This window comes from Rhipicephalus microplus, chromosome X (assembly GCF_043290135.1).
Source record: "Rhipicephalus microplus isolate Deutch F79 chromosome X, USDA_Rmic, whole genome shotgun sequence".
NCBI classification, from domain to species: Eukaryota; Metazoa; Arthropoda; class Arachnida; order Ixodida; family Ixodidae; genus Rhipicephalus; species Rhipicephalus microplus.
The window spans coordinates 140,890,679-140,916,058 of NC_134710.1; the positions used below are offsets into that span (position 1 = coordinate 140,890,679).

The 25,380-nt window shown below is 48.0% G+C and overlaps 1 long non-coding RNA gene across 1 annotated transcript; it reads left to right on the forward strand.

Annotated features, from left to right (window-relative positions):
• Positions 1-3,706: 3,706 nt before the first annotated feature.
• LOC119176565 (uncharacterized) lies at positions 3,707-17,186 on the forward strand. The gene is made up of 2 exons (XR_005110516.2): positions 3,707-4,093; positions 16,780-17,186. It is a non-coding gene; the product is annotated as an uncharacterized LOC119176565 (long non-coding RNA).
• The last annotated feature ends 8,194 nt before the right edge of the window (positions 17,187-25,380 follow it).

Here is a 25,380-nt window from a genome sequence, read left to right on the forward strand (position 1 = left end):
ATACTAAAAAAATAATGATTACAAGAATATTTCCGATATCCTATATAAGCAACGTTTCCTGATTTTCGGCATCGCCATGAACCACGGGCATTGGTATCACGTAACTGAAGGACCTTAAACATAAATGAGAGATCCATTCCCCTGATTTTGAACACATATCACTAAAGAAGCCCATTGTGATCGAAACTCAATAAAACAGATGAAAAAAAAAAGAAAGAAGCATATTTGATGACACAGGAATATTTGCAAATAAACAACACTTTTACAATGAAGATAAGTAAAGATGCTTTCGGGTGCGATAGAAAACAAAAAGACCAGCAGGCATCAGGAACACGTAAACGGAGCCAAGTATGAGGTGCGAATCTCCGACATAAGCTTTCGAGCGAGGAGGAAATGCAGTGAGTGGTGTTGCGTAAAGGGATGAAAGGTCTACTTCGCGTCGAAGCAGGCAACGAAGCGTGTAGTTAGGCGACCCAAACGGAGCCAGCATCAAGAGCTGGGCAGTCGTGAGCAGCACCATCGCTGCGAGGGGCGCGAGTGGAGGAGATCTGCGTTCCCACGGCCACGGTCGGCTTGGCTTCTGGAGCATGCGTGGCGCACCCTTTGTGGCCTTTTCCGGGCCAGCCTGGCAGCACTGCACCTGAAGGAGGCAGCGGAGCACCACTCGGCCGCAGAGAGAGAGATGACGTAATAAAGGGGCTCGTGTAAGAAAAGGATCTGCGCCTTCTGGAAGGGATCAGCGAAACAAGACGACGAACGCGCCTCTTGTCGTTGAACTCACGACGGCTCATGTAATCGCTAAATTTCCACGACTGCTTTCGCCCACACTAAAGTAGAAGGCATACATATCTCATGGATGGATATAACTATATCTCGTCAGAGTCTGATGAAAGTTCTTCGTACCATGGCCTTTCGCCTGGTTAGGGATGCTATCGGTATAAGCTATCGTAGGCAGGTGGGTGTAATTTCTAAATTTACTCTGGTAGTCCTAATCTTCACTACTCTGGACACAAATTTCGCTCTGCACGCGTCAGAGCAGCGTATCCGATACGACCAAATCTCACGCTTACTCTGCTTCTTGTATATTCTTCGTTATTTTATTCTGACGGTTTTTCTCTTTGTATAATTTTTTTCTCTGAGCGATATCCTTTCACCTCCGGTTAAAAATACACCAACCTTGTCGAACAGTCGTGGCCGTTGCTCGTGTGGTTTAAGGTGAAAGCCTTATATGCGTCATCAAACCAGAAATTTGAGTGGTGTTCCCCGTCGGCAGCGTCAAAACTAGTGATGCAAAAAAAAAAAAATCGCCATCCCACGATGAGTTCAACATATGACGCCATCTGAATTCACAGATCATCAATTTTCGTGACGTCATTACTTGACCTCGTTAGTTTGGTCGAACATGAGCTAATCCCGGAGGCAGTGCTAAACGGCGTGGCGTGCAGAATGCTTACAATGCCTCCGATCTTGGAGGCACTGGTTTATACCAGGTTAGGTGCGGAAAGCTTTTGGTGGCTGCCGGGCAGGATCAAGAAACCGACCGAGAAGAAGAATAAAAGGATGGTTCTCGCCTTCGAGTCGACTGAGACCCCGTGTTTTTTGTTGTTTTTTTTTTTTGCTACGCCACACCGGAAGCGTCGGGTATACAATGCGTGTCCATAGGTGGTATATAGAGCTCCGCTAAATATTTTGAATGTATGTCGTTTGCTAAAATGATTTTATTAATGTGTACATACAGTCATGCGTTCGCGCTACCAAAATGGCTATGCGACATCATGTGACAGCGGAAAGCACAATGTACAAATGTGCGGGCCTCGGACATTGAAGTGGTGTGAATAGGAAGAAGATGTGGCCACGTGGTGTAAGTAGATAAAAGCTGCTTTGGTAATATACAGGCTACTGTTAGCAACCAGTAAACGAAGCCATTTTATAAAAAAAAAACACGGGGATCGTGCGAGACCGCAAAGTCAAAAATCGTTAGGCGGAAAATGCGCATTAAACCCCAGCTTTTTTTTTCTTTATCTCTCTTTAAAAGGGGCATGCAAGCTCCAATAGCGGCTCGACACTGACACATCCCGACCCTGAAGCCTACGGTGATGATTCACACAGCCTTCTTGACTGTGCAACATTCGGTGGCTTTGACCTAAGTTCTACAAGAACACGATGATGGAGGTGGGTGCCTTCGCAATTATTCTTCGTGTTCTTATTCTTAGATTTTTCCTCTGTTCTCTATATATGCGCGGGCGCATGAAGAAGTCGGCACACCTTGCCACAGCTGTCATTTTAAAGTCCGAGAAAGATATCACTTGAACAGTTGGGGACAAAACGTAAGAAAACTTGTGCTGCTGTTCACAAGCGCTGCATATACCGGATACAACGAACTCGTAGTTGTTTAGGAGTTTATGCACTATATTGTATAACTTCCACTATATTTGTCAGTCAAGTTCACCTGCCATGTCTGCTAAAAACAGCGACCATTGCACTTCGTGAGTGGTCACATCTGTTGGCCTAACTTATATGGCTGGTGCTGCAAACATTGGGTGCAGCAATGTATAAACCATATAAGGCTGCATGAAGTTATAGTACGCAAAAATATACTACTCAGTACTTAATAGCATATACATATTTCACCAGACCCTAATGAATTGACTATAGATTCAGCTCCGACAAATTAGTGAAAAATGTATTCACTGTGACAACTTTCTTTGCATCACATGTGACGCCTCATTCCGTTTAACATAGATCAAAAGATAAACGTGACCGCTCATTGCACACAACTATGTACGGGAAATGTTTGAGCTCATATCGCGGGAAGGATTCGCATTCGCCTAAGAGGTGTGAGTACAACCCTCCTCCAACCTACGCTTCGTCAAGTACTCTTGATCGCGGGGTTACCATTCAGGCTGAAACTCGCTGGATAATTTTCATTGGTAAAAATGCGGCAAATAAAGTGAAATAACTTGCGCAATATTTGTTATATGGATTAATCTGTGAAACGCACGTGCGTGCCGAATAAATTGTTCATAACTTGTGGTCTCATGAGTCATATACGATAGAATTATTTGAGAGGAGGAAGCGTTATCACGTCCCAGCGACAGTTTTGCTTCCGTTATTACGAACAAGGACGTTCCCACACATGCGTCACTTACAGGAAACAATGGGTATTTCTGACCCTCCCAACATTGCTGGATCTCACCAGATTTCTAAGATTCCCGCGCTGCATTCGAAGTTAGCACCGCGTCAGAAAGAGAACGATACAACGAGGGGAGGAGGGATATGCGCGTAAAAAGTGCTTACAGTGGAAAACTAAATCGTCCCCGCTGCCATTGTTGGGAAATATAGTGCGACCGGCCGTTGGTAGAGCCGCGTGGAACGAGGCAGGTGAGCGCGCCGGACAGGAAGCGGCACAAAGAGGCCCCGGAGCCCCATTGGCGCGGCGGGGACGACAGGCGACACCGAAAAGCGGCGCTCGAGGGGGCGATCTGCGGACGGCGCCGGAATTTCAATGAGTTTCCCTCGCAGTCGAACCGCGCACAGGTTGGCAACCCTTTGCTTCTCCCCGCGTTTGTCCCATGAAGGGGCAAGGGGGCGCGTGACGTCGACTCGACGGAGGCAGCCATTGGGCGCGTGTGGCAACCAGAGGGCGTGCCGGCGGCCGCCCTAACGACCCAACAGTCCCGGCGGCGCGTTACGTCAGTGTTGACGCCGCAGTCCGCGCAGCAAGCGCTCAACCTCCCGCTCCCGACGCTCGTGACGCGGCGCTACGGGCGCTAGCGTCGTCATCGTGGTCGTCTGCCTCACGCATGGCACCTCGCGGAAAACAGTCGGCTCTCGAGAAGTGTCCGTGCTCGGATGCTTTTTTCCCCCCTGTCGGCGCCGAAGAGGATACTGTCCGGGTTGATGATGACAACTATCCCAGCTACGCTAGACGCCTGGACGGCTTCCCTGCAAGGGCGTTGCTTTATCGCGAGCGAGGTATGGAGTTCTTACTGTGAGTCGAACCCAGGTAGGAACTTCATACCATGCTCGCGATGGAATGCAACCCATTCATCGCACCACGTCAGCGCTGGACGCCAGCGATGTCGACACCACGGTGAGTCACCTTACTTGCATCGTACTTGGCTGCATGGCACGGGTGCACCGAAGCGATTTTTCGCTTCGGCACTATGCTGACTGGCAAGTCGGAGGGCCGCAGGAATCACGAGCATGGCTCGCCGTTCCTGTCCCGCTGCCAAAGCACGGACCGCGCCAAAAATGCGCACGAGGCCGAGCGACGCCGCGCTGCTAGGCCTAGCGACGCCGCGCGGTGAAGCACGCTTCAAGGCGACCGAGGGAGGGAAAAACCGTTGCGAAAGGAACCCGCGTCTTGCATCTCGCTAGATTAATCGGAGGCCGCTGTAGGGACAGGAAACAGCTTCTTGGTCGGGCGAGGGGGCACATGCTCGCCGACCAAGGGCGGAGGAAGCAAAAAAAAAAAAAAAACGCCTCGCGCGAAACGTGTTTCCTTCTCAGTCGGGGCCGAGAAACAACTACGACAGCAGGAAAGCGTTGCGCGAAAAGAAGAGGCCGTGTAAGGCGCGCGTCCTCGCTTGGTGGCCAGATGCCCCCCGGTGTCACACGCTAAGTCGAGGGCCATGCCTCGTGCGCGTCGTACCAAACAGCGCGCCAATTTGACCCCCTCACCTTACCTTTTCGTGCCTCTCACCCACGTTGCCTAATCTTAGCTCGGCGCCATGGAATTGTCTGTTCATTTTCCTTGATGAACAGAGAATCTTATGGCCACTGGATATGAACTCGGGCAGTTATGTACAGCCGCTGGGCACGACGAAGTACTTTGTGTGGTCGTTTCTGTTCATGCAGTAACGCTTGCATTTGATGCAGGTGAAGCCAGTCGTTTAGTTTGTTGATCAGGGCATGGTGCTTGGTTACAAACCTCATGCTGTTGACGAAAAGCATCGGGTTCTCTTCAACGCGTTTTTTTTTAGCTGAATCTTCTTTCGCCTAAAATATTTGACTTTGTTCGAGTGCAGTGCTCCTTTACTTGATATTACGGGAGAAAGTTGAGGGTAAGTCTAACTACAGAAAAAAATAAAAAAAAACAGTATTGAAGCTGAGGAAATAATGTTGTCACATTCTTTTCAGAGTTGCCTCAGTACGCTAATCCCAAGCACATAATTGTGTGTAAGGGTTTTCCCCCATCAGGGCAGTGGCAGCGTTGCAAAAATCAGCTGGTTTATTGTGTCATCTTTACCACAAAGCAATGCATCGCAAGCCTATGTCTGTCAGCTAGCATGAACTTCTGAAAGTCTCTAGCACTGAAATATGTTGCCATCCAGTGGCTTTCATAATAATTGAAGTGGTGTTTTGGCGTACGAATAAGCCTCTCAAGTCGTGTGTGTGCAAATGTGCGATCCCGCTTGGTAAGGTTATACCTTGGAAGGGTGTTTCCAGAAGAGACGATTGCTTTCATGCGTTGCGGTTTAGTTAGTACATGAGTATGAACTCATCTGTTTTTCCTTGCTGTCCTTTGCTGTGATACACGAATCAGGTGGACTCTAGAATCAGTGAGAAAAGTATTTCACGCGCAATGCCTACATAACTGTTCGGTATGAAGAAGCTGCATTAACGCAGGCACACATTGACTAAATGTGTGACAAAGGGGCAGCAGTTTACGCGGAGATAGTCGATTTAACCCATAAATGCGCTGGACCTTTGTAATAACTGGATTATGACAGATTGGCCACGTGAAACCAGAATGCGATAGGGTCATAGCCTTCCCAATTTCTCCTGTAGCCACCCAGTACAATGGCGTGCCCTGGAAACGAACAGTACGGCACATCATTGAGTCTCAGTGAAATTTGCAAGCTGCCGTGAGATCGTCCTTTCCGCCAAGTCGTCAGTTGTATACTCGCCGTCTTTAGCTGCCGAAATGCTACACATCGTGACAGCTGAATTTTGCGTGGACCTTTTCCGACCAATCCTATAACGTCGCTTGATATATAGGCATACTTTTTATAAAAATTCAAGGAGAATTCCAGATAGCTCGCAAGAGGAAGCTCACATCCTGCACGTGGCACGTATACAAACCAATAACGCCGCACTTGAGAGGAAGGCGTCTCGGAAGGGATCACTGCGAACTGCTAGTTTCCCGACACTTTACCTGTCATGCCGTTCCTTCAGAAGAGAGTATACGAGAGCTGTACTTTCCATGGACAGACCCTACAAAGAAATTGTACATAGAGCCTTGGCGACCCTGCTGTACGCCGCCATGGCTGGGCGCATGATGGTCGGTGGCGGCGGGTATATAGCTGTTATGCGACGAATAGGCAAGCGCAAACAACATAATCTTGCTCAATTATGCGAGCACGTTCTGGAGAATTAAATCTAATGGACGAAAAGGAAAGAGCCTGTTAGCATTACAGGCCAATATGCCTAGAGATTTCGCGCGGGCGCTGCGTCGGATTCGCTGTAGTCACCGTGCTTATACATTTTGCGTCTTTGTGCTAACGTGCGAGCAAAGGACCTCGCACGTTATTGTATACAAGCGGGCTCAGCCCGCACTTTCACACGCTCGACAAGTTCCAAGTCGTAAGTGCTGGTGCATGTCGTGACTGTTGACGATTGTGGAGCTTATCACGGCTACTGGGCTCAATAGCTCAACTCCCTTAGCCCTTCTTGAGTGGCACGATGCCGCTGGTAAAGCGCACCTAAAGGAGAATCCTCTACACATAAGATAACAGAGACAGTGTGGTCATTATTATAACTAGCTGGTATTTCAAATTCACGGCAGCCAATTAGAGTTAACGCTAATAAATTTAGGAAAACAATAAGAACAAAAATATATATATGTCAAAGCATGTTGTTCCGATCCAATGTTCAAAGTAGGACTTGGGGTGGTATACGCACGTTCGAAAGGGCTTTATAAGTATTATAATGCCAGGATTTCAGAATTCTGTGCATGTTGCTTGTATGCACATGCAAGCACATGCAAGAAGCGCGCACAGCTCACAAAAATGGCTATGGAATAGCCAGTTTTTTTTCTGCGAAGTCACGTGGTCTGTTCAGCAGATGTACGATTGAATTAATTGCCAAAATATACGTATACTTCAATCTACCGCTTTCAGAAAATCTGCTGAAAAGCTCGTATAAATGCCTCGCAATTTATTGGAATGTACGTAATGCCTTCTCACAGACGCGAGCGCCATGTTCTCGCTGCTCCATTCCCACATATTCCGCATAATATATAGCCACTTTAGTATTTATTTGTTCTATACGGTGACACTTTCCTCGCACTGAGATGTAGCTATCCGTGCACTATAGTTTGCCCCGCTATATCGACCGTTCAGCACCAAGTCTGCAGAGTCGTCTGTGTTGCACGAACTTATTTTCCTCATAATAGGCCTACCGCTTTTTTTATAAATGACCAAGTCTGAAAATGTGCCAGAAACACAATCAAAGGATATATGTACAAAACAACCACGAATTAGTTGAGCACACGCGCAATAAAGGTGCATGCATGCGAGCAGCATGGTTTTGTTTATCAACGCAGAGAACAACATTTGCAACTTTGCCATTGTAGCCAACAGCTATTAGCGGCTGTTAATAGCTAATGAAATGTGCAGACTTATTTTATGATGCAGGTCGAAAGAGCTCTAACTTGTACGTTTGAGCGCTAAACGAGAGCCTCAATCTTACGACAATTTGGCTAACTCATTAAATTGTGGGCAACTTGAACGACTGCGATAACGTATATGTCATTCGCTATTCCGATCATAATGTACAATAGGTCCAGCAAGGCGAGTCTAATTAGGATTAGGACAACCGCGATTGATGTAAGCAGTTCATGTTTCCGAATGACAAGAAATAAATACGCTGAAAAATTTTTTGAGTTATTAAAACACTGATATACGAGGTGGTTGCCTAATGTAAAATGCAACCCAATGTCCAGGGTCGTGGACATAATCGAAGACCAATAATGAGACAAATAGAGAGTGTGTTAGGGTACGTATTAAGACAAGCATACAGCTATGCCGCATAGAGCATTGTTTAATATGGCGGCAAAGAGTAGCAAGGTAGGCCAGTGTGCAAAAAAAAAAAGAAAAAACAACGTGCTGGCGAGAAAAATGAAGCGCGTTAAAGCTGTGTGGCTGAGAAAATATTACTTAATTAACCATTGGAGATTATCGCAGGGCAATAAGGCAGCTTGTAAACGCTAATGAAGTATGTAGCACCAATAAAATTGCATATTTATGTTTCATTCATTGGCAGTTTAAAGAGGGTTGAACGCCTTAACGTTGATTGTTTCCCAAAGAAACTACGTATTATTTAAAAGTTTTCAATATAAAATTTTAGTCGTTGAAAAGTTACAGTTTTGTATCTCGTAAAGGTTTAAAAGCAACGAAGAAACGTTTAGTATCTCCACGAATTGGCAGTTCTTCCGCGCTCGCCACTGAGAGGTGTAAGCACGTGACTTATCCTAGCTATTTAGTGTCTCGACAGCTAAGATGCCAGTGTTTCAGTGTCATTTACACAACAGCAGTAACCAAGACATCTCTGCGAAATAACGAACCTTTTAACAATCAGGTGTCACCGAGCTATGCCGACGTCATCAAACTCGCAGCGGCCAAAAGCAGGCATCTGGTGTCTGGAGCGCGACCTCAAAGGAACCTGCACCGCACGTCTTGCTCCGGCGTCCAAGTAGCGGTTGGCGGGAAATGTTTATTAAAACTTTTTTGAGCGTAATGCGAAACTGAAGGATGTGGGACGCCGTGATAACGCCATCTCTTGGCCTCCAGTATCCCTTTACGGGGCGCCAGAGTTTCAGTCGGCGTTTCTATTTCGCATCTGAAAATCGTCGCGTGCTGTGTGGTCAGCATGAAACCGGCCAAGCCGCACTTTTTTTTTTCTCAAAAGGGACGCGACAGATCGAGCGCTTGCGAAAACGTGGCTGACGCAGTGTTCGCTTGCTCTCGGGATAGCGTCCTTCCTTGTCTGGCGTGCATAGAGAACACAGTTTAGCTCGCGTGGAGGTTTCAATTTACAACACAAGCCTAGTAAGTTAAGTTTTTAGGTTAGGTTTAGGTTAGCTTTTTCAGTGCATATTAACATATAGTTCATTTCAGAACTTTCAGAACTTTCAATTCACGATAACGTAAAACGACCGACTAGTGAAAATTGGGTCATCCCATTTCCTCACGCCACCATTAGAGAAACATTCACTACTTGTCGCTGGTACAGCCTGTCCATGGCATAATTTTCTGCCAACGCTATCTAAAATCAACGCCAATAGTAAAGTTTGTAGGGCTTGCGCCGCAGTTTCAACAGCGCTGACAATGTGTAAAGATAACGCATACTCGGCTCCTCTCAGCATTCACTTCACGAGGTGGTCCCTGGGCCACCAAAATGTCAAATAATTGTTTAAATTGTTTGGCGCCTTAGCTGTCCTCCTTCATGGCGGAATAAAAAACCCGACCGAAGTGACGTAAAGTTCGGTGCTTCCCCTTCACAAACGTCATTACGCAGCGAAGCTTGCTTTGCGGCACTGAGCAGAAGCTCAACATTTTTTTTTTTTTGTATTCGTTTCCCGCGACAATGATGCTTGATATTCCAAGATGTGAGACTTACGAAGCTGGAGCTCGCGGTTTTCAAGGCAATGTGTGAGCGTGTATGAACTGCTCAGCTCAACGCGACAGAATCGTTCACGGACGCCGAATCAGAAAAACAGGTCATAGTCATATGGCGTTGCCGCTCCAAGGTGACTAGCACTGCCCCTTTCAGGTGCCAGCGGCTATTGCGGAACACGGTAGAGATAGCGTGCGTCTGGAAAGAACGTTAACGGGGCAGCAACCGCAACGCGAGAGCGGAGATATGCGAAATATTGCTAACGACTCTTACGTCGCATCAAGGCGACACTTTTAGTTACTAGTTCCGTCGAGTACACTTCTTACGCAGTAACTAAGAAAGAAAGTAACTAAGAAAGAAACTAAGAAAGAAAGGGTGCAACTACCCTTTGGTTATATATGGGGTGTCCCAACAAACTCAAAAGTGCAAGAGATCCAAAGAGAGTGGAAATTTCTAAAGTGGGGGAGGGGAAAGCTAAACTGTTTTCTTTGCAGCCGTCTAAGTTTTAAATATTGCATGAACTCCGTGTTTTAACAGGGTTAATAACCATGGTCTATTATGAATATTTAAAAAGATTCAGTGTGAGGTCTTCCAGGTACTTTTTTGTTCTTTAAATATTACTTTTCGTTTCTCGTGACACTGTAGTCTTAGCAGAGTTCCCGTTTCCTGTATTAAAATAAATCGAGCGAATAAAACCAAATAAACAAAAAATAGCTCAAGCGAGCCACTCGTGGTCGCCACAAAGTAGTACCACTCCGACACACACATCAAATGATTTTAAGACGCGCAGCTGCGCATGTCCCTCTATTTTGGTAAATATTATATTGGTGTGGCAGCTGAATCGTGGTGGTGCTCACGTCTATTATGAGGACGGTGCAGTTTGTGAGAGCAATAAAGTAATTCACAAAAACCTCATTATCACAAATCAGAGCGCAGGTTATCGATCTGCCATGAAGTGGGCGGCTTGGGTGCGGTTTCGGAGCATTTTATGAGGTAATAGCCAACGACGCAGATTCGCCTTGGCATGACTTGGTAGTGTCACGCACATTATGAAGAAAGTGTGCCCACAGATTTATTTGAAATACGTGATCTATGGTGCACAAAATGAAGTGACTGCTTCATTATTAATGTTTATTTTCTGATTTGACTAGTATGAACGCGAATAACGATAACATCGACTAGTAGCTCTCATGAAAATTCACATTTAGTTCCTGATTCAGGGACCAATGGTTTAACTATTGCGTCTTGAGATCAACGTTCATTTCAGTATTATACAGCATAATCAATGCGAAAAGTCCGAAAAAGCTAGCAGTTTTTGTTGCTGTGACTCGCGCAACAGCCGATGCGCGATATAAATGATCGTCCTTCCATCGCACCATGTACTCAGTCATCGATCCGGCTTCAATCGCTGGCTCGTTACCAGAAAACCGTTCCACGGACGGCTCTCGATACTTTCTACACACGGTGGTTGTTGCGGTTGCCGCGGGGCAGCAACCAAGGAAGGCACGTCGCCTGCCACGAGAAATATCGTATGACATCGCATGCGCTTCCTCCATGGTCGAGGCGCGGACCTCCCACGTGGATAGATCCCTAGAGGGTTACGATGCGCGTATAATCAATTAAAAGAAAACCGAGTTCAAAAGAAAAAAAAATGGAAAATTATCTAACACACCCACTGAATTTTTCCTGTATAAGTCCCTCTCTGCCACCTTCTCTCGTTGTGAGACACGGGTTTCCAAAGCTTATTCGACTGTCGATTCTCTCTACTGAAGGCGGTGTACAAGGTGGGAAGCGAAGAAGGCATATATATTAGGAAAGCTTACGTGCTCAAGCATTGCACTTTTCCCACTGCGCGTATTCGAAAATGCCAGTTGATTGGCATTGGAGTGAGAACAGCCTGCCTCGCATTCATACACCTGATGGCCGAACTAAATGGCTCCACCTATAGTCGGGCATAACCGCGAACGGAACGGCCACGCTGCATTATCTCGACGTGACTGCGCCGTGCGCAATCGCAATTCAGCGCTGCGTGGCCGCACACTGCAGGCGCAGCTAATTCGCTTCGTACTGCATCGACGCCGCATTTCGAGACACGGCACGTGTATGAAGAAGTAAAAAAAAAAAAAAGATACGGTGTCGTCTTTGTGCGATGGTCGGGACAGCGGCTTGCTCCGTGGTCGTTGCAAACGGCTGACTGTGGCGTCTTCTTCGGATGCGATAGTTGCCGGCTGTGCGCTGTTCATGATGCACCGTGTCGCACCAGCAGATTCCCTTAGTGCGCAATGCAATTAAGAGCCAATTATGTGTCGTTACTTGAACACGATACTTACCTTATCTTACACTTGTGTAGTTGGCTGCAGTATGCAAGCTTCCATTGACGATGCTTGGTGTAAAGGATTAATTTGCAGCCATACTCTAGTAGAACTCGCTGTTGGGCTAGTTGGAGCATGTCTTGATTGATTGGCGCCCGTGGTGTCTATGTGTGTTATTTCTCCGTGTGGTTGTTCATTCGGCACGACGGTGACTATTTAATCAAGAGTTGCAGCCATACGTTCTCAGAAAACCTAAAGGTAGTGCGCGTAAGCTCACTTGTATTTTTGAGCTCTTTATCTCTCTCTAAATGTAAACGCAGATACGTTTAACGATATAGTTGCATGTCCACCGATCCTGAGCGGCGTATACGCCAACATGGTATGCGGCGCCGGCGTTTACATTTCTGCCGGCATGGACAGGGAATGTCGGCTGCTTAAAATTGCAGCGAGCATGAAGTGAAATGCAAAGTGCGAAAGGTGGAGTCATACACATCCCGTTCGCTTGCCAACGTGGCAAACCGTTTTATCAATGACAGTGGAGGTGTGGGCGGCCAGTAGGTAGCCTCTCTCCTATTATCACAGCTTCGCAGGATAAACGAACAAAATGGCGGCAGAATTCACTGCCATGCCTGCGCCCCCACCCCCGCCCCCTTGCGAACAATCGAGAACAAACCGCCGTTGCAAAACTTGGCGCCTGCTGACAACGCCCAACTTACCCGCCGCCTGCAGGTGCGAGCAGATGACGCACTCGAAAGAGCCCATATCTCGCGCTGTCAAAAAGACCTCCTCCGGGGCCAATGAGGGTCGGTACAGAGTGTGCATCGCAGGCGCCTTAGTTCCCCCGGCACATGAAGGTGTGCTAAAGCGGTAGAATCCGATAGCGTCTGCGTAGACCTCCCTTTTTAGTCACTGTTTTCCCACGCGATTCGCTCTGTATTGATCGGCGCGCACAGTGAACGGAGTTCGGGCGTCAGTTGTGCAATCACCCTTTGTGTTAACGAAAAGCGCAACTAGTTTGCTTCCCGTCAAAAGCGGGCAGTAACGACGCGCGTGACTTTGTGGAAGGTTTTCTATATGCCCGGTTTTGTCCATGTATACCTCCGATTCTCGTTCGCTACGCAAGTCTAACCGGAACCGCAACTTAGTGTGCCTCCTGCGGGATTTCAATTTATGTACTTGTAAGTGCGATGCTTGATCAGTCCTGTATGTGACGAGAGTCTGATCGACAATCTGATGAATCTGTTTGCCAACTTGCTTGAAGGATCTAGAAGAGAGCCAGTTTTGCTTAATTTTACGAGTTTCTTGGTGTCGTATACCGTGCACACTTGTAATGTTTGAGCTCTTTGTATACGTAGAATAGGAAGCGCAAACCTTCCTTACGCGCTTCTAACCGCATTTTCTCGAGGGGTGATGCATATTTCTCTCTCACAGTGGCTGTGACTATATGTATGCAACAAAACATCGGCTTGCTTATGCCACTATAGGCGCCCACGTTTCATCTGGGTGTGCTTCGTTATAAAAGTAAATGTATAGTGATGTCCAGCTTTAAATTTAGGATTGGCTACTTCCATCCTATCGATCACTTCATAGAAATACTGAGGAAACCGGGCATACTTCTCTATCACGCTTGCTTTTTCCTTTTTTTTTTTGTTTCCAACCTAAATGCATCCGAATTTTTAAACATTCGTATCCCGCTTTGGCGAACTTTTGTGTTGTCTCTGTGCGGGTGTCACATGACTTTTATAGCAAGTAACAACGTTGTCATGCATTGTGCAACACACCCTGTTCGTACTCTGCAACTTGCACTATACATTAGGTTGGTATGAAAAGCGCCTAGTAAAGGTGTAAGAAAAAAAAAGGAATAACAAAAAAAGGGCTTGCAAAACAGAGGCTGAAAGCACAGTGGCATGTTCGCTGCCCCACGATGCGGCAATCTGTCGATTCTTCGTTGCGTAGATACACCATTGTGCACCGCCATTATTTATCGCGCCGACGATGTCGCCAGATTTTCGCTTTCCCCGCTCGTCTCGCTGTACAGAGACGACGAGCCGCAAGCGGTGCTGTGGGTTCGGCAGCTGCGCTTATGTGGCGCGCAGGTGTGCGTCCGCTTCTCACGAACAACGAAGAATGCACGGCTTCGCTTTCCATTCGAACCGTGATCTTTCCGCGTGCCAGCCCATTGTGAAAGTCCGCTGATATCAGGCGCCAGAGCGGCAGTCTGTTCGCGACATTTGGAAAGCACTTTGAACGCGATGCATGCCCCTCGAGTCAATAGAAGCCCGACGTATAACGACGCTGCTTATACATAAGGAATGTGAAGGATATTTTTTTTTGTTTCGCAACCCATTTTGTCGTCTATGCACAGCGTTTCACCCGATTCTCCGCAAGTGTGTTGCAAGCGCAGGTTTAATGGCGCAATTCGTGCGTAGCCCGCACCTTCCGCTCCACGTGCCCACCCGAAGCTTTCTCTTTCTGAAATGTAGGACAGGAAAAAGAAAAGGAGGACCGTTCAATCGCGCGCAGTATGCGGCTTTGGGAAGGATCGCGCGTTTCCATCGCATGGGTGGGCTCCTTCCGACCTCATCTGATCGGCAAGCACGTACGAAGCAGCTCTTCCGCGCAGCCCCGGGCATAGAGAACCGCGGAAAACGACGAGAGCCCGACTGGTTTGCGCCTCGTCGCGGACCGGCCTTGGTCCGGCTCGTGGACAGCCCGACCGAAGCACGTGCTGCGCCTTGGTCCGGGGCGTCTAACAAATGACTACGGCAGCCCAGAACAAAGGAGCGAGTCGCCGACTCCGTGGCACGCGCGCGGGCGGAAGTTAAAATGGCGCTGCGTGCATGCGGGTACTTTCGAGCGATGGCGGAGGTGTTCGGGCGACCAGCAGTCCTTGGCTGCCCGCTGAGTGAATCGGCCGCGTTGCACAAACATGGACCCCCGCTTTGGCGAGCCTTCCTTCCCCGCGCCGGCGGGCTTCCTGCGCACGTACCGACGTGAATGCTATATAAGGAGAAAGAAAGCGTTCCCGCCGCTGGCTCAGTTGTTTGGCACCCGGAGTATCTTGGAATGTTTACGCGTGCCGCCAGTGGAGCTCACAGATTCCTGCGGCAACGTCTCGGCCATTGTTTACTCGCTGCTCTCAGCGCTCGACTACATTGCCGACGGCGTGCCGCTGACGTAAATAAAAGGCATAAGTGAACGTATACCAGTCAAGCCAGCACTCGTGCGTGTCTATGGCGAAACATAAATACAGCAGTTCAGTTAAGAAAAGCGATGTGTTACGAAGCTCCGAAGATTTAATACGTAGAAAAAAAATGCATGCGCAACCTATCGCAACCTATACCACGAGTCATCGGGGCACAGCTCGTGCATTATAGTGTACCTTTTATTTTTTTTAACAGTATATATATATATATATATATATATATATATATATATATATATATATATATATATATATATATATATATATATATATATATATATATATATATATATATATATATATATACTGCAGAAAAAAGAGGAAGAAACAAACAAGGCTTATTTAGGCAGTGCGAAAATCATGCGTGACATTCAATCGATTCTCGACATATTATGCACGTATAGTTACATGCACCAAATAGTTATATAGATAGAGATAGCTTTTAGGACAAAATTTAAGGCCGAGCAGCGTAGTTTTATATAATAAGCATTCGTCCAAAAGCACGCCACGTTAAACCGCATAGTTATTGTATATACATGTATCATTCTGTGCGCAAATAATTCGTCTATCGTCAAGTTCTCTAGTATAAGCTCTGGCAAGCCTTCAGAACGTGTATAGCCCTGACGCGCTCTATAGGCGCATGTCTGTAAGACGCAAATTGGATTTTATTCCTGTTTTGGCCTATCTAATAGCGGGAGTTTTCCCTTTTACGCCAACACCGATGATATATTCGTGTTTTCTCCACGGGTGCCGCGCTTTATATATCCTTACAACCTGGAACGCCATGCGGCGTATCTCGCCGGCAGCCAATAAACCGACGACTTCGAAAAGACGAAGTCCTTCCGCCAAGCAGAGGCGGACCATCGTGGAGTTTCACCCCGACGGTCATACATCACAGTATAGCCTTTGTGCCTTATATCGCTATATATGGAAGAGGTCTCACGAGCATGCAACTAATGCCTGCGCTCCAACAACTATACCCCTCGCCATGTATAAAGGAAAACCAGCGCGTGTGTCTGGTGCGTGTGAGAGATGGTGCTCGAGCATACGCATGTAGCAGCTTGATCAAAAGGAACGCAGCTGTGCACCTGCAGTGCGAGAGATGTTAAAGAGCGCTCGGGCGAGCGTGTGCGCGCGTTACGACTATGGAGCATATCCGCTATTCTTTGTTTTGTTTGCAAATCACTGACAGTTGTGTCTCGTGCTCTGCGCACGGCAGTTTTTATGAGGCTGAAATACATTATACAAGAGAGCATCGCTCTGCATTGAAATGGTCAGTACATAAAGTAAAGGAATATCACTTTCTTCGTGCGTATGTCAGGCTCGTTGAACATAATGGAGAAGATGTAGAGAGATGTAGTCCGCGTAGTATCTGCTTACGTAGTTGTCAGCTGCCGCACCTGGATAGCAGAGTGTTTGCGACGCTTGCTTGCATTCCACCCGCGTATACCCTTGAAGCGTTGGGCCATGAATGCCGTTTTTCTGCTGATATTTGCAAATATTGTCACAGTGTGCAAGCACCTCTTCCTGCCTGTGTGTATTTGTATTTATTCTGCTTATATTTTTTTTCTTCTTTATTTATTTTATTCAACAATGACGGCACATGTCTGCTCCCTCTCTGTTCTTTTATTTTTTTCTTAGGTATCCGAGACCGAGTCATGGGCCGTGCGCGAGAGTCGCTGTGCGCGCGGAATGCATGGACGTGCCTTATAGTCATCCCATCACCTCTTTAAGATCCTGCCCAACGATGCTGAGAGCGTGCATGCCAGCGTTCACGATACCACGCCTTGCACGCAGCGAGATGTTGGCGACGCTGCAGGCTGTGCTGTGACCGCACATTCCCTGTCGGGCACACTGCAATGTTTCAGCCAGCAGCCGTCAAAGATAATGTGGTCAGCCAAAGGAAAAAAAAAGAATAAGTCTAAACGCTTAAAAACCATTTAAGCATGCCAAAGCTCCAGCGCAGGAACGTGATTGCAGGTAGGTGCGTCGTCATCTTATACGCGTTTCGTTGGTACTCGATGACAATAAAGGTGCAGTGAACCAAACTATGAATAGTTTTCACTTTGTTACGGCTGCTGGTAGTATACCAGCGTGCTTCCGTCCTGTGCTTCTCCTCCTTTTTTTTTTTTAGTCAGACCTGCTCCTGCGATTTGGTTTCGCGCTCTCACACGTATGTATAGGGTCGCTTCGCGACACGACCTGTCAGCGACACGGTGCATACATTCGTAAATGCCCTCATGTCCCACCACGGTGGTCTAGTGGCTAAGGAACTCGGCTGCAGGCCCGCAGGTCGTGGGATCGAATCCCGGCTGTGGCGGCTGCATTTCTAATGCAGGCAGAAACGCTGTAGGCCCGTGTGCTCAGATTTGGGTGCACGTTAAAGAACCCCAGGTGGTCGAAATTTCAGGAGCCCTCTACTACGGCGTCTCTCATAATCATACGGTGGTTTTGGGACGTTAAACCCCACATATCGATCAAATGCCCTCACACAGCTTACGTCAACAGTGCATTGTGACAAGCACGTGTACGTGTTCCTCGGAATCACGAACGATATATATATCTAATCGTTGACCCCACAAGCTATGTATGCCTCGTAATTAGCACAGCAGAGGCAATCACGCTGTTGAGGCGCTTCAAGCCGAGGGAATCGCCTAAGACTGCAGGGACACAATTCACGCAGAAATATTATCATGGTGGTTCTTAAGAGAAGACGCTTGTCGATTGTGAAGCTGAACAGACCCTTACCAAAGCGCCATCAACCAGCTATATACAAACAGCTGCTTGTGAGAGAAAAGGTTTCTTATGTTTCTGGCTTTATCCTAGTCTATCAATAATGTTATCGACCTCCTCCAGTGTTTTGACGTTGGACTTGCACGGTATACTCGTAATGACCGTTTCAGACCGCCATGGAGGTGTTAAAAAGGTCGTGTGAAGCAACAGATAAGTTTTACTTCGAGTCCGAGCCGGCTCCAATGCGAAGGTTTAACGATGGACTGGTGAGGTTATAGAGCCAGAATACCGCGTTACGCGACTTCGTTGCGCTGAAATGAATACGCAGCGATCTGGCAAGTTACTTTTATACGCGTATGAACTCTTGATGACCGAGGGTGAGCGTCCAGCAGATATTTTAAATGCGCCAATGACGGAGTTGCGTGCTCTTCCTGAGCCCCGCGCACGGTGCCACGACACCGTCTGACCTCGTCACTGTCCCAAGTGCGAGGGCTTTGTAGTGCGCACGCAGCTTCGTCCCGGAGCGGTCATGTGCGAACGCCTCGAGAAAGTAGGAAAGCCACATAGCGTTTAGTTTGCTCACGTCAACGTCAACAGCGGCGGAGGCCATGCGACGCCCACACAAGTCTCGGACTGCGCTGCCGGCGCGCCCTTTGAACGCGTGCCAAACGTGAATCAAGTTGCCGCGCCCGCTGAATCTCAAACTCCGCGAAATCCGTCGAGACCTTCGCAGGGCACTCCCCGCCAGGCGTCGGCTTCGTCGATGCAGACGTGGCGTGCCCCGTTGTCGGCAAAGAATGTGCAGGGAAAACACGTGGGCGAGGCAAGTCTCCCTGAACTATTGGCTTCGCTTCCTTCTACATGTTGTTGTACTGCTAATAATTGGATGGATATTGGTAACGATGGAAACGACAAATACTGTTAAAAGTAAGTGTAATACCAATATTCTCTCTGCTGTTTACAGTTTGATAATTCACAGCGTTGACATTCTCATGCTGACCCAAAGACACCAACCGTAATCATGCGTGCAACGAGCATATCGTTCAAAATACCGTCCCACCAAAATATCGCTGCACCAGCTGTTTGTTAGGGAAGAGGCGCGTGAGATTCCTTGAGCGATATGACGGCACCGACGGTGGCATGACAGGAACTGCGAGGGGCATATCTGGCGCGCGAGCCAAAAGGACAGCCGATACGTCCGGATGAGTTGCGAGGTCAGAGCGGGCGTTTTCGTGCGTCGCCTTTTTGCAGACCGCGCAGCCCTTTGACGACAGATAAAGACGCGCACCATTGTAGCCCCCCTTCGTGCACGTTTCCTCTTTGCCCTTCGGCGCCTCGACGACTGCGCGTAGTCTCAAATGACAGCGCTCCCAAGGCGGAGGGAGCGAGTCGAGAAAAGCCGGAGCAAACGGGGGCGAGCCAAGTGCGTCCCGCGCAGGGTTATGTAAAGACGCCCGTCCGCTTCTCCTTCGCACGGTCTCTCTTTATGTACCGTTACGCATGGGAACGGGTGGGACCGCTGGCAGCTCCAAGGTCAGCGTCTTTTGGCCCGCTGCTGTTCTCCTCGCAAGGAGCCAAGTCCTGCGCGTGCTTCTTTGTGCCATCGGCAGTTTTGTTTCTTTATGTAGACGTTGTATACACAGCACCGCTATCTTCCCCCGCGGGCGCGTTATGGGCCATTATGAATGGCTTCGATGACACGAAGTTGTGACTTACGTTCTCTTTTTTGAAACAGTGTGGCGTCTGTTGCCCTTCAGAGCTGCCAGGGTAACTTCTTGAGTGTCTCGCGAGTATGAGTACGAATTTCCATGTCAGTCGCTAGGGCGAACACTGCGAATCAACTCAGCCAAAAATTTGCGCAGGTTATTTTTCTGCTCGCCGTGGCAAATTTGTCACAGCCGCTAGCCTTCAAGGCTCGGCGTATACTTTATGTCGCGTGCGCCTCCATCTGCGAGCGTCCATTCCGCTTCAAGCGCTTGCATCTTTCTCACCTCGAGAGCTGCAAGCGTCCTTGTCTTTACCAAGGCCGTGACGAGGAAGACGGGCCCGCTTGGCATTGGCTCGCGTCACGAACTCTGACCCCCCGAAATGATGCATTCGTTGTGGCCATCCTTGCGATGCAATGGATGGACCACAGAGTTGGCTCGGCCGGAAGCCACGTTCATGCATGAACATGGGCTGTGCGCTTCAACGCCCGCAGAATCATGTACATCGCTGATGCAAATAGCGTGCCGCGAGTTAGAAGAAAGTGCAAGACTAGCAATTAAACACGACGCCCCTACATTTGCCTTTATGTAGGTCACACCTATACACACTAATGCGGCAGTGATGTCTGTAAAGTGGCATGCGCGTTAGGCATACCGCTGCATTTACTTCACGACACAGCGCATGTGGGTACACATCGGGCTCGTGGCGGCCGGAGCCATGAGGCAGTCCTTGCTGCCCGCAACCTTCCCAGGCGATCACTTCGTGTCGGATCAGGGTCGCAGCGACGACGCATTTCTCCCGGCCGACCTTGGGCCACTCTCGTGGTTGGCGCACAATGCGCCCCTTGCCGCTGCTGGGAAGGTCGGCTTCTCACCGCGGCCACCTGTCTCGGCGCGCAACCGACAGCCGTGCAAGTGAAGCTCGGTGGCACGCTCTGATAGCTGCCATCACCCCGCTTTCAAAGCGCGGTCGGCAAGAGCGCTCCTTGCAGCAGGGTCACGAAAATTGCAGCTCCGGTTGACCTGTTTCGCGCCAGTGAAAGGAAGTGACGCTCCTGCTTGTCTTACATCTTACTATACACGGGCACTGACGTGAGCAAAGTTAGGTGCAGTTAGAAAGGACAAGTAATCCACAGCTAGTGTATGTATTTCTAAAGCGGTTGCTTGGGCGAGTTAGCACGACATACGTGGAATTATGAGCAGCGGAAGAAACGAGAGACCTGAAAAATAAGAATAAATATAACAGTGCTGTTGTGGATCCGGGTTTTTCTTGACCCAGTCTTTCGTCTCTTGGACTGTTTCGAATTATATGTCTGCATATTTTTTTCCGTAGTCAACAGTGTAACTGCAGTCGTATCACTAGTGCAACATAAGATCACTGTTTTGTGTCGTAAGTGAGTTCAATTCAAACCGTCAAAATAACCTTACTACAATAGGGCGTTAGACAAGATGTGTAAGATTGTAGAGAAGTGAGCCTTAAATATTCTACTGTACCTTAAAATAGTAGACCCGAATTGTAGTGTGCAAGGTCACCATTTATCGAAAAGTATTCAAGATCAAGGAAGTAAAAATCCTATAGATGAGCTGTTCAGTATACTTCTTGTGAGCTGCACAGGAGACATTCGGCACGGTTTGTGACATTTACGCAGAAGTCTATTGACATATAAGAGTCAGCGTAAGTTGAGCAAGTAGTCTGTAAAGAAACTCACGATTTCTAAAACTTGAAGCCGGACTGTTGTTTACTGAGAGAAAAGTGGATAAAGTTCGGCTAATATATGATTGCCTACACCAAAACCACTGCAGAAGACGCACAGTAAGTATTTATCATACAAGTGTTGCAAGAATAATTGCGGCAAAAAAAATGCTGCAATACGTGACAGGTGTTTTCACCTAAACGTTTATCATACATAAATGGATAGAGGGGGTGGGGGGCGACAGCAAAATAAATAAGTCATAACGAACCGGCAACGCAAGATGTAGATATATCTAGTTATACTTACTTCATTCTCTCAAATTGATTGATTCATTGATTGAATGAAATAACTTTATTGATTTATTCAAATAATCACTCTATCAGAATCCAATTAATTTTCAAGCTCAGAAGAATCTCAGCGTTGTACACACGCACAAAAGGAAAGAAGAAGAGAGAACAGTGTGCCTTCCTTATATCCATTCCCACGTATACGTTTCAGCCAAATGCGAGTGTACCTTAAAAGGGGGTAACCGCATAGAGCAACCCCCGCAGGACGTGTCATCCACGGTCTGTGCAGCGAGCATGGACAGCGTGAGTTGAGCCCAGTGATGTGGGCACGTCTTCTGCCACGGCGGCGCCCCCAGCGCGGCGCCTCAAGAAGCGCGTCGACGAGGATGGCCTTGCTCGCTCGCGACATCCGGAGCCTGCTGATGCCCCACGTTACGTGCTCGGCAGACCTTCTCCTTGAGGGCCCCGCGACAAGATGAATGACGCTCGGGTTTCCCACGCTGCGCCGCCTAACCCCCATGCGCCCCTCGCGCGCTCATGCTGTCTTGTTATGTTGGCTCCATCCTGTTCAATCTCTCTGCCGCTTCCTTTGTTTATTTTCCTGCGCTTTTTATTTCACCCTTGCCAGGCGGCCTTTTACGTAAGCGCCACTTTCACGGTGTTGATGCCTTTTTGCCAGGTTTATACTTTCGAGGAAGTCTCGGCGCAATCTTCTTCCAGGCGCAACTTTCTGTCCCCTCATTTTTCATCCATGATAACACGTCTTCTCCGTTTTATTATTCTGGCCACCTATGAGGCGACGTGCGCCTCAATAACAAGTATGCGGACGCCATCGCGCTTAGAATACACGAAGCATTCGCTATAATACATTCTCTAGTGGCGGGAAAATATCAACACTGATATCCTGCCTCGCTAAAGGGATGATAAAGGGAGAAGAACTGTGCGCTTAATACGTGGAAAAACCGAAAGCGGCGGCAGCCAGGCGAAGCGTGATTCAACTAGCCGCTGGTTCATAAACGTCATTACGCTCGTTGCTGAAGGAATATCCCGGGTTCAAAGAACACGGGTACCGACAATATGTGTCTGCTAAACAGCTCGTAATATGCTGCCGATCCAGTTACATGCATTATACTTGAGAGCTTGAAGATGTGGCTTTTTCTATAGAGTTTAGGAAACTCTATCGTTTTTCCACGCTTGGCCATGAAGGCGCGATGTAAACACACTTACGACATAATCAAAAGAACGACTCTTAATACATGTACTGAATACCTGGTCTGCAGCCTGGTAAGCTAGACGAAACACAAAAGCACGTAACGCGAGCCAAATGCAACGTAGTTTAAAAACGTACAAGGTTCGATGATTTTCTGAAGAATCACTGTGCAGTAAAGCGTGATATGTAGAAACAAGTGAAATTTAAAGGCGTTCTATGCGCGTCGATAACACACGGAACGTCGCTGCTGGACATTTTTAATCGTGGTATATCTTAACTACACAATCATCAGTATAGTATTTGAATAGACTATAACAATATAAAATATGGTGCATTTGTTGGCTCTCTCAGTCCCTGACATCGTCTAGCATATCGAGCGAAACCCATAATTGAAAGTATGGGTGCTCATAGTAGGGTAAATGAAAATAGCCGGCTCAACCTCCGGCGGGCTGTTCTATGTATGGTGGCACTTTTTACAAGAGATTCGACGCGAAAGGGAGACTTATCAAGCGATCAACCGTGGCCAAACAAGGTACGTATAGTTTGAGCCAACGTTTCGACAAAGGCACGTATACGCTTTCTGGCCTCCCCGGCTTCAATTGAGTGCGCGTCGCGGCTGTTGTTGAAAGCAAGACAAGTCATCTGAGTCGTCTCACTTGCACCGCTTTACCTTCGTGTGTAGCGTTTGATCATTATCTGTTACTTTCAAGCTTCGCAAGCGAAAAAAAAAAAAGTACGACGCCTACATTGTCTTTGTCTGCGCAGCACTTAGGGGCCGCCACTGCTGCAGCGTTTTTTGCAGACAGGCGTAAAAGTTCTTTGCCCCTTTGCCCCGCCACGGTGGTCTAGTGGCTAAGGTACTCGGCTGCTGACCCGCAGGTCGCGGGATCAAATCCCGGCTGTGGCGGCTGCATTTCCGATGGAGGCGGAAATGTTGTAGGCCCGTGTGCTCAGATTTTGGTGCATGTTAAAGAACCCCAGGTGGTCGAAATTTCCGGAGCCCTCCACTGCGGCGTCTCTCATAATCATATGGTGTATTTTGGACGTTAAACCCCACATATCAATCAATTATCATGTGAGTCGTAGTTACTGTTTGACGTAACAGAGTTGCCGTGTTTCCTGTGTGCCGGGAGTGGTGACATTTCATATCAGCATCAAAATTCGATTTTCAATCATGATTATTCGAAACTTTCGTGATTTTTGATCAATAGATATGGGGTAAATTGGCACGAGCTAAAGCTTTGTAACGTGAAAACAGCGCTGAATAAAATTATTAAAGTAAATTTGTATACATGGCCGTCAAAAGCAACTACCAATGACCGTTGCTTTAAGTGCAGCTAGCGACAAGGATGCCGACAAGTAAAGAACCGAGGAATTCAACTTTTGTAAGTCACTTCCACCCATATATGCTTGACCGAAGAAACGGATAATAAAGTCAGATAAAGTACATAGCCGCATTCTCGTGTCTTTTGCATTCCGTACGTGATACGGAGGTATGAATCATTCCGTATCATCATTGTTCATTATCACTAACACCGTAGAAATATTGCAAAACAAATACACTGAGATTGATTATTTTGATGTTATTTGACTGCTCGCTGCAAAATTGGACAGATATGATTTGCACATGAACTGAAACAAAATAACAGCAGAGGTTGTCAAACAAGACGGCGTGGCGTTCCTCGTTTCGAGGCAAGTACCCGAGAGAACGTAAAGGGATAAGAAGTCAACAGACACAAGGGAACTCTGCATCGCCGAAGGTTCTAAAGCGTGCCTCGAAATGTATGCATATATGTTGATTGATTTATACGTGCGCCTTAATATCCCCAAACCACCATATGATTATGAAAGACGTCGTAGTGGAGGGTGCCGGATATTCCGACCATCTGGGGTTCTTTAACGTGCACCCAAATCTACAGCATTTTCGCCTCCATTGAAAATGCAGCCGCTGCACCCGGGATTCGATCCCGCCACCTGCGCGTCAGCAGCCGCGTCGGGGCTGTGTGCATATATGTGCATTTACGCATAGATAGAGCGGAATATTCGTCATCGTAACAGCCGTCGTACATTGACTTTCACTCTCTTTTTCGCACGGGTTCTCGGTCTTTGGACTGATCTCCGGAGTTTTCCTGGATATCGCCGCTGCCACGCCAAGCGTTTGGGAGATGTGAGCGCTAACACTTGCGCACGCCTCTTCAATATGTAGCCGAAGTGTATGTACAGTATACGTGTTTGCGCTCACAACAGCTGCCACCACCAAACTCCGCTTCAGCCCTTGCTCGGCGCTGGCTCGATAATCGAGGCGGCAGGGCGGCTATTCGTCGACGCAAGAACGGGCCGCGTTGTTCGTGTGCAGGCTGGGCCCGCGCTCGCAAACTTACGCAGCGTTCCAAGTATTTTTCGCCCCGCCGTAAATCACGCCCTGTCGCCGCCGAAAGAGAGAGCGCAGGCCCGCTTTGGCCGGACCGCGGCGAGCGCATAGTTGGCCCAGTGCGCGCGAGCCTATACACTGTGTACACAGCACTCAGTGGCTGCGCAGCGAGCTGTCGGAAGCGCGCGGACGCCTATTTGCAGGGCCTCCGCGACAGGTGGCGCTAAGGGCGCCGTTCATT